This window comes from Monodelphis domestica, chromosome 3, assembly GCF_027887165.1.
Source record: "Monodelphis domestica isolate mMonDom1 chromosome 3, mMonDom1.pri, whole genome shotgun sequence".
Lineage (NCBI taxonomy): Eukaryota > Metazoa > Chordata > Mammalia > Didelphimorphia > Didelphidae > Monodelphis > Monodelphis domestica.
The window spans coordinates 460,151,913-460,165,306 of record NC_077229.1 but is presented as its reverse complement, the minus strand read 5'-3'; the positions used below and the strand labels follow the sequence as shown (position 1 = coordinate 460,165,306).

At 33.9% G+C, this 13,394-nt stretch overlaps 1 protein-coding gene across 2 annotated transcripts in view; it reads left to right on the top strand.

The window, feature by feature from the left end:
* The window catches only part of EDIL3 (EGF like repeats and discoidin domains 3), a 703,912-nt gene that overhangs the window by 149,383 nt on the left and 541,135 nt on the right, over nucleotides 1–13,394 (top strand). The window lies entirely within an intron of this gene.

Below are 13,394 nucleotides of genomic sequence, written 5' to 3'. Positions count from 1 at the left end.
AGTGACCCCCTCTGGACACATTTATGTACTAAATCATTCTCTGGAAAATGATCATCCTTTTAAAATGGCATAATACAAACAAGTCATAATTTCCTCTCTGACTACAAGCACACATTTGATCAGCATACCTAAATCCTCCCTTTTCCATGTTAGCTCTGAGGAGGAAAACATCACATTTTTAAAATATTAAAATTGTGACCTTGGTGGCTTAATGCTGTTCCAGTTATCATAATGCTTTCGAGCATACTTTTTGGAGATCCAAGTTATGAAGAAAATATGTTTTGAAGCAGAAAAGAGGGATTTGCATCATTTGGGAAGAATAAGAGTCAAAGGTTATGGTTGCCACTTCATCAAGTGCAAAAGTATTCACTTTGTATTTTGCCACTGGTTTCAAGGCTTGATGTTACTAGAATTTAGAAAAAAAAAATGACTACTTTGCTTTACCATTGCCCTGTTTATATATTATTGCTTAGAAGATCACTAAGCTCTAAATGAGTAATAGAACTTTATTCTAATTCAGTTCTAAGATGTCATTCTAAGATTATTGGCAAGCTGCTAGAACCTCAGGGTTTCTTGTTATTTGCTAGAAAAGGAGAATGCCAAATCCCCTGTGCACCAATCTTTAACAGAGGATAGATGGAGCAATTAAAGTTCAGTTTCATCTGAGAATGTCATTTTCAAGGGGAAAAAAAATTCATATTTCTGAAGCAAATTATGTCAGTTCTTTTCATGAAATTAATGAATAAATGAATGAATGAATGGGGAAGGCACTTAATAAAACTTAATAAAAACAAAGAAAAGGAATATTGAACATTTACATAGTGTCAAGCATTATGGTAAAATGAACACAATCCGAAGAAGTAACTGCAACCACTCTCCCCAGGTTGAAAAGACCTCTGGCTCCTACAAGGATAGAGGTGACTGCTTGTTCTGTTTTATATCATTAGGAGAAAGCCAAAGCCCGCCATAGATAACAAACTAGATAGACAAACTTGTTTTAAAGATTGAGAGATGATTTTCGTTTGATTGCCATGCTTTATAAAGGGCACTGGTAGCAAAATATTTGACTATTGCATTATATTCAAAAGAACAAAAAGAAATCTTACTCATTTTATGAGAAATATTATTCACCAGAAACCTTTCATACACTAAGCATACCATACTCTATAATTATATATTGGATTATTATTTCTTTTGCAAATTTTGCATTTTGGTTAATTATTTGAAATTCTTGAGTTTGTTCAGATTTATAGTAATTGAAAATTAAAATTCTTATCCAGGATTGTGATTTTCATGGTGTGTTCTATGTAACCCCTGGATGCTTTGGAATTATCTATAGGGTCTTTGAAGAAAAGGATTTAAACTGCATTTGAATCATCATCATCCAGGCCACCTAGAAATTTTGGTTTTATACAAAATAATGGGATAGTATTCAATAACTTTAACATACATCTAAAAATGCACAGGGATTTTATTATTTCATTAATTTGAATTAAATGCATTTCTCCTGTTTTCAAAAGAAATCTATATGCTTTTCTAGGTATACATTATGTATATCTGAGTCTGTCTGTATATGTAGTGACCCCACACTTATTGCAGGACTTAAGTTTTAGAGACCCTAGCATACAGTGTACATGGGTGAATTTTTTCCCCAAATATTCTTTGGAATAGTCCAAGTTTAAATTCACTTTAATTCTCCTACTTGAGTTGGAAGTTTCAGAAATTAATAAATAATGGTGCTAGAGTCTATGTCTTATGCCCCCTTTTAACCATTAAACTACATAAGACAGTGCTTGCTACATAGTCAATAAGTGTTCATCCAGTGTCTGTTGAGCAAATGAATAAATGAATCAATCAATGAGCACTTTGGCATTAGAAAATGCATTATATTCCATTAAAAATAAACATCTGAAGTATATCAGACATTGAATAGGATTATAGGAACAAAATATTTGCATCATTAATTCATTAAAGACCAAAGTGTGTTTTTAGCTCAGGAATCATCTACTTTTCTTGGACTTGCTCTATTCAGATGATTATTTCCATGCTGTTAGGTAGGGCCCAGTGCAAAACACAGAGGCAGGCTAGAATTTTACATAAACAAGCAGCATTTGGTGTTTCAAGATAAGTTCTTTTAAAAAAAAGAAAAGAAAAGAATACTTGAACTTTCTTGAAGTCCCAGTGATAGCTATGTTTTTAATAATATAGAATCCCCAAAGATGAGAGAGAGGTCTTTAAGGTCTGGTTTAGCTCAGCATTAAAATTCTAACATTCTGTGAAGTTCTAAGGTCCCTTGTTCCCAGGTTAGTACATTTCTCTAATTCCAAAGGAATGAAAATAGTTCTTCCTCGAATGTGCTAGAGGACAAAAAAAAAATTTGATCCCAATTTTGAAAATTATTCTGCTTTTGTGCATGGGAAGGAAAATGCAGTCAGACATCTAATCTCCTTATTACAGCACATCTGGAGGCAGAACATTTAAAATTCATGCTATTCTTAGTGATAAAGCTTCTCCATGCTCTAACTTAAACCTTATTACATTACAGTAGCACTTCCATGATATTTGAAGGATACTTCTTTCTTTTTTTTAAATTTTAAACATTATTTTATTTGGTCATTTCCAAACATTATTCACGGGAAACAAAGATCATTTTCTTTTCCTCCCCGTCCTCTCTCCCAACACCTTTCCCTCTCCCATAGCCGATGCATGATTCCACTGGTTATCACATGTGTTCTTAACTCGAACCCATTTCCCTGTTGTTGGTATTTGCATTAGAGTGTTCATTTAGAGTCTCTCCTCAGTCATATCCCCTCAACCCCAGTAGTCAAGCAGTTGCTTTTCATCTAAGTTTTTACTCCCACAATTTGTCCTCTGCTTGTGGATAGTATTTTTTAGATCCCTGCAGATTGTTCAGGGACATTGCATTGCCAGTAATGGAGAAGTCCATCACCTTCGATTGTACCACAATGTATCAGTCTCTGTGTACAATGTTTTCCTGGTTCTTCTCCTCTCACTCTGCATCACTTCCTGGAGGTTGATCCAGTCCCATGGAATTCCTCTACTTTATTATTCCTTTTAGCACAATAGTATTCCATCACCAACATATACCACAATTTGTTCAGCCATTACCCCAATTGATGGGCATCCCCTCGTTTTCCAATTTTTGGCCACCACAAAGAGTGCAGCTATGAATATTCTTGTACAAATCTTTTTCCTTATTGTCTCTTTGGGGTACAAACCCAGCAGTGCTATAGCTGGATCAAAGGGCAGACAGTCTTTTATCATCCTTTGGGCATAGTTCCAAATTGCCCTCCAGAATGGCTGGATCAATTCACAACTCCACCAGCAATGAATTAGTGTCCCCACTTTGCCACATCCCCTCCAGCATTCATTACTTTCCATAGCTGTCATGTTAGCCAATCTGCTAGGTGTGAGGTAATTCCTCAGAGTTGTTTTGATTTGCATCTCTCTGATTATAAGGGATGTAGAGCACTTTTTCATGTGCTTATTAATACCTTTGATTTCTTTGGCTGAGAACTGCCTGTTCATGTCCCTTGCCCATTTATCAATTGGAGAATGGCTTGTTTTTTGTACAATTGATTTAGTTCTTTGTAAATTTGAGTAATTAAACCTTTGTCAGAGGTTTTTATGAAGATTGTTTCCCAATTTGTTGCTACCCTTCTGATTTTGGTTATATTGGTTTTGTTTGTACAAAAACTTTTTAATTTGATGTAATCCAGATTATTTATTTTGCATTTTGTAACTCTAATTCTTGCTTGTTTTTGAAGTCTTTCCCTTCCCAAACGTCTGACATGTATGCTATTCTGTGTTCGCCTAATTTTCTTATAGTTTCCTTCTTTATGTTCAAGTCATTCACCAATTTTGAATTTATCTTGGTGTAGGGTGTGAAGTGTTGATCTAAACCTAATCTTTCCCACACTGTCCTCCAATTTTCCCAGCAGTTTTTATGAAATAGTGGATTTTTGTCCCAATATCTGGGATCTTTGGCTTTGTCATATACTGTCCTGCTGAGGTCACTTGCCCCCAGTCTATTACACTGATCCTCCTTTCTGTCTCTTAGCCAGTACCAAATTGTTTTGATGACCGCTGCTTTATAATATAGTCTGAGATCTGGGACTGCAAGGCCCCCTTCCTTTGTATTTTTTTTTTCATTATTTCCCTGGATATCCTTGATCTTTTGTTCTTCCAAATGAACTTAGTTATATTTTTTCTAAATCTGTAAAAAAAAATTTTGGAAGTTCCATGGGTATGGCACTAAATAGATAGATGAGTTTGGGTAGGATGGTCATTTTTATTATATTGGCTCATGTAAACCTCAAAATTTCTCAGACTTATGAATGTTATGGTTTTCCCCCATTGGGGAATCTTCTACATAAAAAAAAATTCCCTAGCAGATGGTGAGAACTCTACTTGAGTGTGGGGGCTCCTAGCTATGGGAGTGTCCCAGCTCCACCCTACTTAAGACTGCTTCCATGCTTATGGAAGGGACAGGAAGTTCTTTGAGTCATGACTGTTTTAGAATTGATACAATGGGATACTAAGTACCTATAAAGGTGGGGTAACTTGTAAACTACTTAAATCTAAATGGGTGATAACTTATTCAGAGGTTTTTTCTAATGAAATTTGTCGACACAGCAGCATTTTTTTCCTGACTTACTAAAGGGATTAAAACTACTCAGCTGTGAATTCAAAATGAGCAGTCCTTTAGAAACATCTACAGTGATTGGTAGATGTAAGGACTTAGGGGAGGTGACAGAGAAGATTTTGCCCTTAAAAATAAGAGCTCAGGGAAGAGCTGGGAAGTCATTCTGAAACATTCAGATTGGAGAGACTCATTCTGGGGAGACTAATTCTGAAACATTCTGATGGAGGAGGGAGCTGGTGAAAGTAGCTGAGATGCTGCTGGCCTGGTGTCATTAGAAATCCTCACTTAGACAGATCTTATGGTGAGTTATAAAAAACTGACTGATTTCTCTATTAAGACTAAGGTCTAGGCCATATTGGCTTGAGGACCTTCATACTTATTCCTTTCTTACTCTCTCTCTTTTTCTTTGATTACTCAATGTATTGTTAATTAAAATCTCTATAAAACCCAATTGTCTTGGGTATTTGAATAATTGGGAATATTTCCCTGGGGACCACCTTATATTTGATTTTAAAACCCAAGACACTGTAGTGAAACATATTTCTGCAGTCAAATTTGCTCACCCTCTCTTATATCTATCACAATTTATATCTTCCACTATTTTAATCACTACAGTTTAAGACCTCAACCATTTTAAATCTCACACTCATCCTACCCATGAGCAGTTAATGTTCTTCCAATTGTTCAAGTCTAGTTTTAGTTGTGTGGAAAGTGTTTTGTAGTTGTGTTCATATAGTTCCTGTGTTTGTCTCGGGAGATAGATTCCTAAGTATTTTATTTTGTCTAAGGTAATTTTGAATGGGATTTTTCTTTCTAGTTCTTGCTGCTGAGCTGTGTAGGAATTATATAGAAATGCTGATGACTTATGTGGGTTTATTTTGTATCCTGCAACTTTGCTAAAGTTGTTGATTATTTCTATTAGCCTTTTGGTTGAATTTCTAGGATTCTTTAAGTAAACCATTATGTCATCTGCAAAGAGCGATAATTTGGTCTCCTCCTTGCCTATTTTAATGCCTTCAATTTCTTTTTCTTCTCTAATTGCTACTGCTAGTGTTTCTAATACAATGTCAAATAATAGAGGTGATAATGGGCATCCTTGTTTCACTCCTGATGTTAATGGGAATGGATTTAGTTTATCCTCATTGCAGATGATATTAGTTGATGGTTTTAGATATATACTGTTTATTATTTTTAGGAACGACCCTTCTATTCCGATGCTTTCTAGTGTTTTTAGTAGGAATGGGTGTTGTATTTTATCAAAGGCTTTTTCTGCATCTATTGAGATAATCATGTGGTTCTTGTTGGTTTGCTTGTTGATGTGGTCAATTATGTGGATAGTTTTCCTAATGTTGAACCAGCCCTGCATCCCTGGTATAAATCCTACTTGATCATGGTGTATGACCCTTCTGATCACTTGCTGGAGTCTTTTTGCTAGAATTCTATTTAAGATTTTTGCATCTATATTCATTAGGGAGATTGGTCTATAATTTTCTTTCTCTGTTTTTGGTCTGCCTGGCTTTGGAATTAGTACCATGTTTGTGTCATAAAAGGAGTTTGGTAGAACTCCCTCTTTGTTTATTATGTCAAATAGTTTGTATAGTATTAAAGGATAATTCTTTCAAAAAGATTCTTATCTAATTTTGTAGTTTTATTCTGTCTTCAAAACATATCAAGTTCTTAAGTCTGAAGTTTTTTGGTCCCACTGGTAATCAATAATTCCCTTATGTAATGCCCATCTGTGTCAAAAGGAGCTTTGGAGATACTCACTGGCTTGAATTTGAGTTTGAGTTTGTGTTCACTGTTAAAGAGGCAAATATGTCCCCCTCCAAAAGTATGTGTTCATCTTTCTGTTGCCTCTAATTACTTCTGTATAACCCTTTGCATGATCTGGTAGACTATTTAGGTTTTTAAATTTTATCAAAGCTTATTAATGATATCCCTAGAATGTCTTTTCTTTTTTTAAAATCATATTTTTTGACATTTGGCAATCCTTATTCTCTCCCACTTCCTCTCCCTCCCCTCTCCTCAATATGGCATTTAAAATGATACAGGTTGTACATAGGCTATCATGAAATATATATTTACATTTTCCTCATTTCTGAAATGAGACACATTGATTTTAGAAGAAAAAACACATGAAGGAACTGAAATGAAAAATGTTATGCCTCAATCTGCATTCAGACTCCATCAGTTCTTTCTTTGATAGTGGGCAGCCATTTCCATCATTCTGTTCACTTTTCATGATTTCATAGTTTGTTTTGTGGTGTGTGTGTGTGTGTGTGTGTGTGTGTGTGTGATCATACTGTTTTGTCATTTCTCATAGCACCATAGTCTTCTATTATAATTATGTAACACAAATTGTTTGGCTGTTTCTCAATTGATGAGCATCCATTCAGTTTTCAGTCTTTTTTCCACTTCAAAAGAGATGTTTTATTGTATTTTCACAGCTTTGCCAACAATGTATTCATGTTCCAATTTTCTAACATTCATCATTTTCATTTTTTTCACATTATACATCCTGATAGGTATGAGGTTGTAACCCAGAGTTGCTTTTGTTTGTATTTCTCAAATTTAAAGGGAACTGAGTTGTTTTTTTTCATATGACTAAAGATAGTTTTAATGTCTCCATCTGAGAACTGCCTATTCATATGTGTTGACCATTTATGAGCTGGAGAGTAGAATGACTTTTTCACTTTCCAACTACTGTTTCAAATGCACTAACAATATGATTCTCTAAGGAAAAAGAATACTGTCCAATTCTATCTTCTGAAATTTCTTATATTTAGCCAGGTTTATCTTTAGGTACTTATTGAACACAATAGCAATTCTCCAGAGTAACAAATGGCTGACCATTGTGTTGCTCACTACAAGAATATTTTTGTGTATCAGTCAAAATTTCTTATAATGGATATGTAGACTTGGTCTTGTGTATTGGTAGTCTTCTGTCTCTACTTGATAGACAGGGGAGCATATATGGAATTCCACATGAGAATCATCTAGTAAGGTTTGTATAAATACACACAAAACAAACATGCATACATGTATGTATTTATATGCAGATTTCTGAGGGTGCATATATGTATGCATGTATGCATGGATGCACATGTGTATGTATATGTCATTGTGTGTGTGTAAAAGGGAATAGCAAAATGCTCCAATTTCCTTACCAAGAAAATTCCATGGATAGCTATGATTTGGGGTCTCAGAGTCAGATATGAATGAATGACTTAATAACTATATAAATAAATATAAATATATATACTGAAATGTGTATTTATGTATGTTTGTATGCACATATATATGCTTGTATATGTTTTATATATGAAACACCAATATATAAAAATCAGTGTGGCATCATTTGAGGCCATATCCTATCCATTTCAATTGACTATGCCCAATGTCAGGAATGAATTCACTCCTCATCTGTGCCACTTTGAGTATTTAGTTTCTTTTAAAATTCACATTTTACATTAAGTTTTTCCTAATTCCTTCAGCTGTTAGTGTTTCCTTCCTCCAATATTGTGTGTGTATATGTATATGTATATATATATGTGTGTGTGTGTGTGTGTGTGTGTGTGTATCTACATAGAGAGAGAGATACACACATTCACACCCACATTTAAATATGCAATTTTTATATATACTTATATATGTGCATGCTGTTTCCCCTGGTAGAATGTAAGCTCCTTGAGATCAAATAGGATTTTTTTTTTGTCTTCATATCCCCAGGACTTTTGACAACACATAGATTGTACTGTCCTGCCTTAGTGTCAATATTTATTGATTAAGTGATTGGGGACTTCTAAAATGGATACTTAAATATGAGTAAATATTTTAGCAGTAATACTACATTAAATTTCACTTTACTTTAGTAATGAGAATACAGTCTTCATGATCAACAAATTAAAATAATTCATATGCTATATTTTTAAAAATCAGAAAATGAATGAAGAAATATTTCAAACTCTTTGGCCTATCCTTCCAAAATAGACTTTTGCATATTAGAAGGTATAGATGAAGAAGTTTCAAAAGGTGAGCACTCTTGGAAATATGATTCAAAAATATATATATATATGTGTGTGTATATATATATATATATAATAAAGCTCAGTGATATCATCTTTGAATACAAAGAATACATCAGTGTAATTGTTATCTTAGTTTCCCTTTATTTCTTCCATATAGATCACATTAGCATAGTGCTTTAACAATTGTCCTCTTCTTCCTCCCTCCCCTCATATGAAACTGGCACTTAATGTTAGTCATTTGAATTACACTTTGACAGATCAAAATTTCTGAGGTATTAATTGATACCCAGGATCATAAAGAATGTAATATGTCATATGAAGGACTAAAAGCTTATTCTCTTGATAATAATAATAATAATAATAATAATAATAATAGTTATAAAAGCTCATATTTATATAAAACTTTGAGGTTTGCAATTGGCTTTTAAATTATTTATATTCTTTCATTCTCACAATATTCCTGTGAGATTTGTGTTATTATTTTTCCTATTTGGTGAAGGGGAAAAATGAGAGCAAGAACTTAAATCACTTTCTTAGTAATGAAAAAGTAGCATCCAAGATAGAATTCAAATGTAGTCATTCTTTATTGTGAACCCAATATTCTGTTCTCTATACTTCATTGCCTTGATATTTTTACATCTTTCTCAAAAGGTCACTTGAACCTAAGTAGAAATAATAAGTTTGGCCTGGACTTTTTACTTTCATTAGTTACTTATGCACTTTTGTGTCTCCACTTTTCACTGAACTCTGAAATGTAACTCAAATATGTTGTAGCATATACAGTTTCCCACACCCTGGTAAACCATCTCAGCATATGGGCTTGATTTACCAGGTTGAGGGTAACTTATAAGCCTCAAACCCAGCAGTGACTTAGGGGAAGGTCTACTCTAAGAATGTGAAGAAGACTCCCTTGAGTGGTAAGGGTAGATGAGAACAAGTTATTCCAAAGGCTATAAAGTCAGCTGAAACAGAATCTGTGAAGCTCTTACAGCTTGGTCAGTCATTGAAAATTCATCTTCTGTATCCTGAGCCATTGCCTGTCATCTTGATTATTGTTTTGCCACTGGATTTGGATGACCAGAAGGGAGAATAAGATTGATGACATTGTGTAGCTCTACCTCACTTACATCCAAATCATAAACAAGTTAGAGCATACACTTGTGCTGTCATTGGACCTCCTCAAAATTCAGGATGAACAGCATTTCATTGGTATAGAGACTGTTTGGTAAGGAAATTCTTTCTAGGGAATTCTTCTTTAACTTTTAGTGTGGTATGGCAGATACAGTGTAAACCATGAAATCAAAGTTCCAATGCTACCTCAAATTCTTACTAGCTATATGATCCTAAGCAAGTCACTTTAACTTTTCTGAGCTTCAATTTGTCTATTAGCACTTACCTCACACTATTGTTGTGATTATCAGAAGAGTGAACATATATGAATCACTTTGCCAAACCTAAAGTGTTATATAAAATAATTATTATCATTTTTATTATCTTAAATATTTGCCTAGGAAATAAGAGATTTAATAACTTGCCCTTGATCACACTGACAAAATCTTTCACAAGAAGGATTTGAACCCAATTTTTCTTGTTCTAAACTGTCCTCTCTATCCACTATGCCATGCTCCTTACCAATAATATAGCATCCATTTTTTACCCTCTTTTCATGTCATATTAGATTTCATTTACCTAACATAGTGCCCTACTTTTATTTCATTAGATTTATCTTTATTGTATTTTTTACTAGGAAAAATGAAGATGGCCCTGTTATGTTATATCTATTATTTTCTCATATCAAGTTCCACTGACTAATTTCACAGACCATTCTCACAATGTCTTTGTCTTTTTATAGATGGTAAGTATCTGCATTCCAAGTAATGCAACACAGATTGACTATGCATCTTAAAGACCCCTGGTTAGTGGTCAAACAGTGTTGGGATGGCAACAAATTTGAGTAGATTTCTAGGGTTAGGTTTAGCTATTTTTGGAAGGTAGAACTTTGGATACCAAATGAGAAGATTCTGCAAATTTCACTGAGGTTGTCAGCATAGTGAATGATATAATAAGAAGGAGATGTCAGGTCTTTTTAAGATTGACTCTTGGATGAAAGGAGAAGAGCTTCTGATTGAGTCAAGTCTTCCCTGACATTGTCTTAATTAGAGTTAGTCTATAGTGGGAAAAGTAGTTGATCCAAAGCTGTTTAGCCAGGAGTGATTACTGAGACATTTCCAAGTTGCCTGCAGCAATGTGGCTGAACAATCATCAGTGACACCAAGAATCATTATTTATTTATTGTATTCTTTATAATACACAGGGAAGACTCAGCTAGTATTGATTCAGAAAAAGTGAAGCCACTGATAAGATAGTGTCTGAACAATTAAAGGAGTTTTTATAATGCTTTCTGAATACTTTAGATTAAAATGATTTATTTTTTGTTTTGTGCTACCTCTGTAAATTTACTTGGATGAAACCAAAATCATAATAAACCTATTAATGAATATATGTAACATGTATTCTATATATGATTATGGGTAGGGGAAATAAATTCAGAGACTGATAGTATATTTGTGTCTTTGTGTATGGGTAAGAAACAAAAAGACATACAGACAAAAATAAAGAGAAGATAAGAGAGAGGGAGAGAGACAGCAATAAAGAAAATTAGAAGAATATAGAGACAGAAAAGGAAGAGAGAAACACAGACAAAGAGGAGCAACACAGAGAGATTGAAACATATTGGGAGAGAAAAGAGGACAGAGACTAAGAAAGAGAAAGAATCAGAGCTTTTGCTATCTTTTTCTTTTTAACAATAATCTTATGTGTCTTATACTATTTTAATCTTTGATTTAATTGAATAATTGAGTAATGGTTAACCTTTATCATGAGTGAAGAGCATTGGGAAACTGATCCAACTAAATATTCTTTAAAGCAAACTACTTAAAATTTTCAAAAAAGATAAGAACATAGAAATAAAATTATATTATTAGATGTGGAATTGTATTTAAAACAAAGTAGAATGATGATATTTCCAATTTAATCAATTTAATCCAATTCAACAAATGTGAATTTAAGAGCTACCATTTGCAAAATACTGTGCAAGGGTGAAGTCATATAAAGGTAAAAATTTCAAAAAAGATTCCCTGCCTTCTAGGATTTTACATTAGGATTCAGACATCCAACATATAAACAGTACGTGAATATCATGTATGTTGAGGAGAGAATGAAGATTAGGGAGTATTAAGCTTCCCTTAAGATCTGGGTATATGAAATAAGTCCAAAAAGTAGGAAAGGATTGTAAGAAACAGAAGTGAGCAGCAACTGAATATGTCAATAAGAAACAGTCTGTGAAAAGGCATAATTATGGGAAATACAATGCTAAATTTAGGGGACAATTTTGCCTGGAATATACAGAACAAAGGTTGTAATGTAAAAAATGTCTGGACAGTAGGCTGCTACCAGTCTAAGGAGATCAGAGGGAAAAATTGATATATGAACCCTGTGAGTCTGTATATGGGTTCTCCCAGGCCCATTCCACTAAATCACCATTTCTACCATCTGATTGCTTATATTTTGTGTTGTACTGAAATAATTAAGAGCAATCTTTAAGACCATTCTTGTAACCAATTCCCTCTGAATCTTCTAAGTCATTTCAGCAAATTTGTAGCAATCCTTTCTCAAAGACTTCAAATTGAGGAGCTCAAGCCATGTCCCTATCTTTTCCTTTTCTATGTTATAGGTCCTATTTGGCCCGATCTCCCTGGATGTAGGAAAGGGGGAAAGCCAAAGGATTTGTGATAAGACAGGGGTTTCCATGGGCACAAGTTAAGTGAGTTCTTTAATAAGGAACCTGGAAGCCCTTATATCTTTTGAGCAGTATATATGTAAAGAAGAAAAAAAACCTGACATTTCCAAAGTGCCAATTTTTACAACAATTCTTGGAACACTTGCTGTTTATTAGGTAAGAGATTCATCCAAGCAAGCTAATTCTTTCCCTGCCAGCAAAGCACAAACTACAGAGAATTTTTTTAAAGTGACTTACAATATCTTTAAACCATGTTCTCCAATTTGTAAAACCCTGTGTCATTGCTATATATTCTTAACTTCCAGATCAATAGTAACTTGGTTCATAAAGATACTAAAAGATAATACTTATTATGTAAGCCTTTCTACATTTAGATTCATTAGCTACCAAGTCTAAAGTTCCCAGCATACAAAAATGTATTAGTAATTTATTGATAATTAATAATGGAAGCAATCAAGGATTGGAATCCTGCCACTGGAGACAGATAGTAGATAATAGACCCAGCTCAGATGCTACTTTCTTCATAATGCTTTTCTTGAACTTCTCTTGATTCTCCAAACCACCCTGTTTGAACTCTTCTATGCATTCAATCCTGCCTAGCACTCTAGACACTGCACAACCTACCTGCCCAAGTTAGTTTGTAATAATTTTTTAATGCAGCTGAAATCAACCTTTTGAAACATAGACACTTTTATGTCAAAAATTTTAATATGCTTTACGTAATAGTTGTTCCATTAGTGATTACTGATTCTAAAAATGCATGTTTAATATGAACTTATTAAGCTAAATCCATGTCCTGCAGAAGGTCAGGAACCATGGATTGGGAACAAGTACTGTAGGACATGGAAGGACAATACACAAATGATGTTGAGCATATGCCCTTCAGTTTCTCTGCAGATGC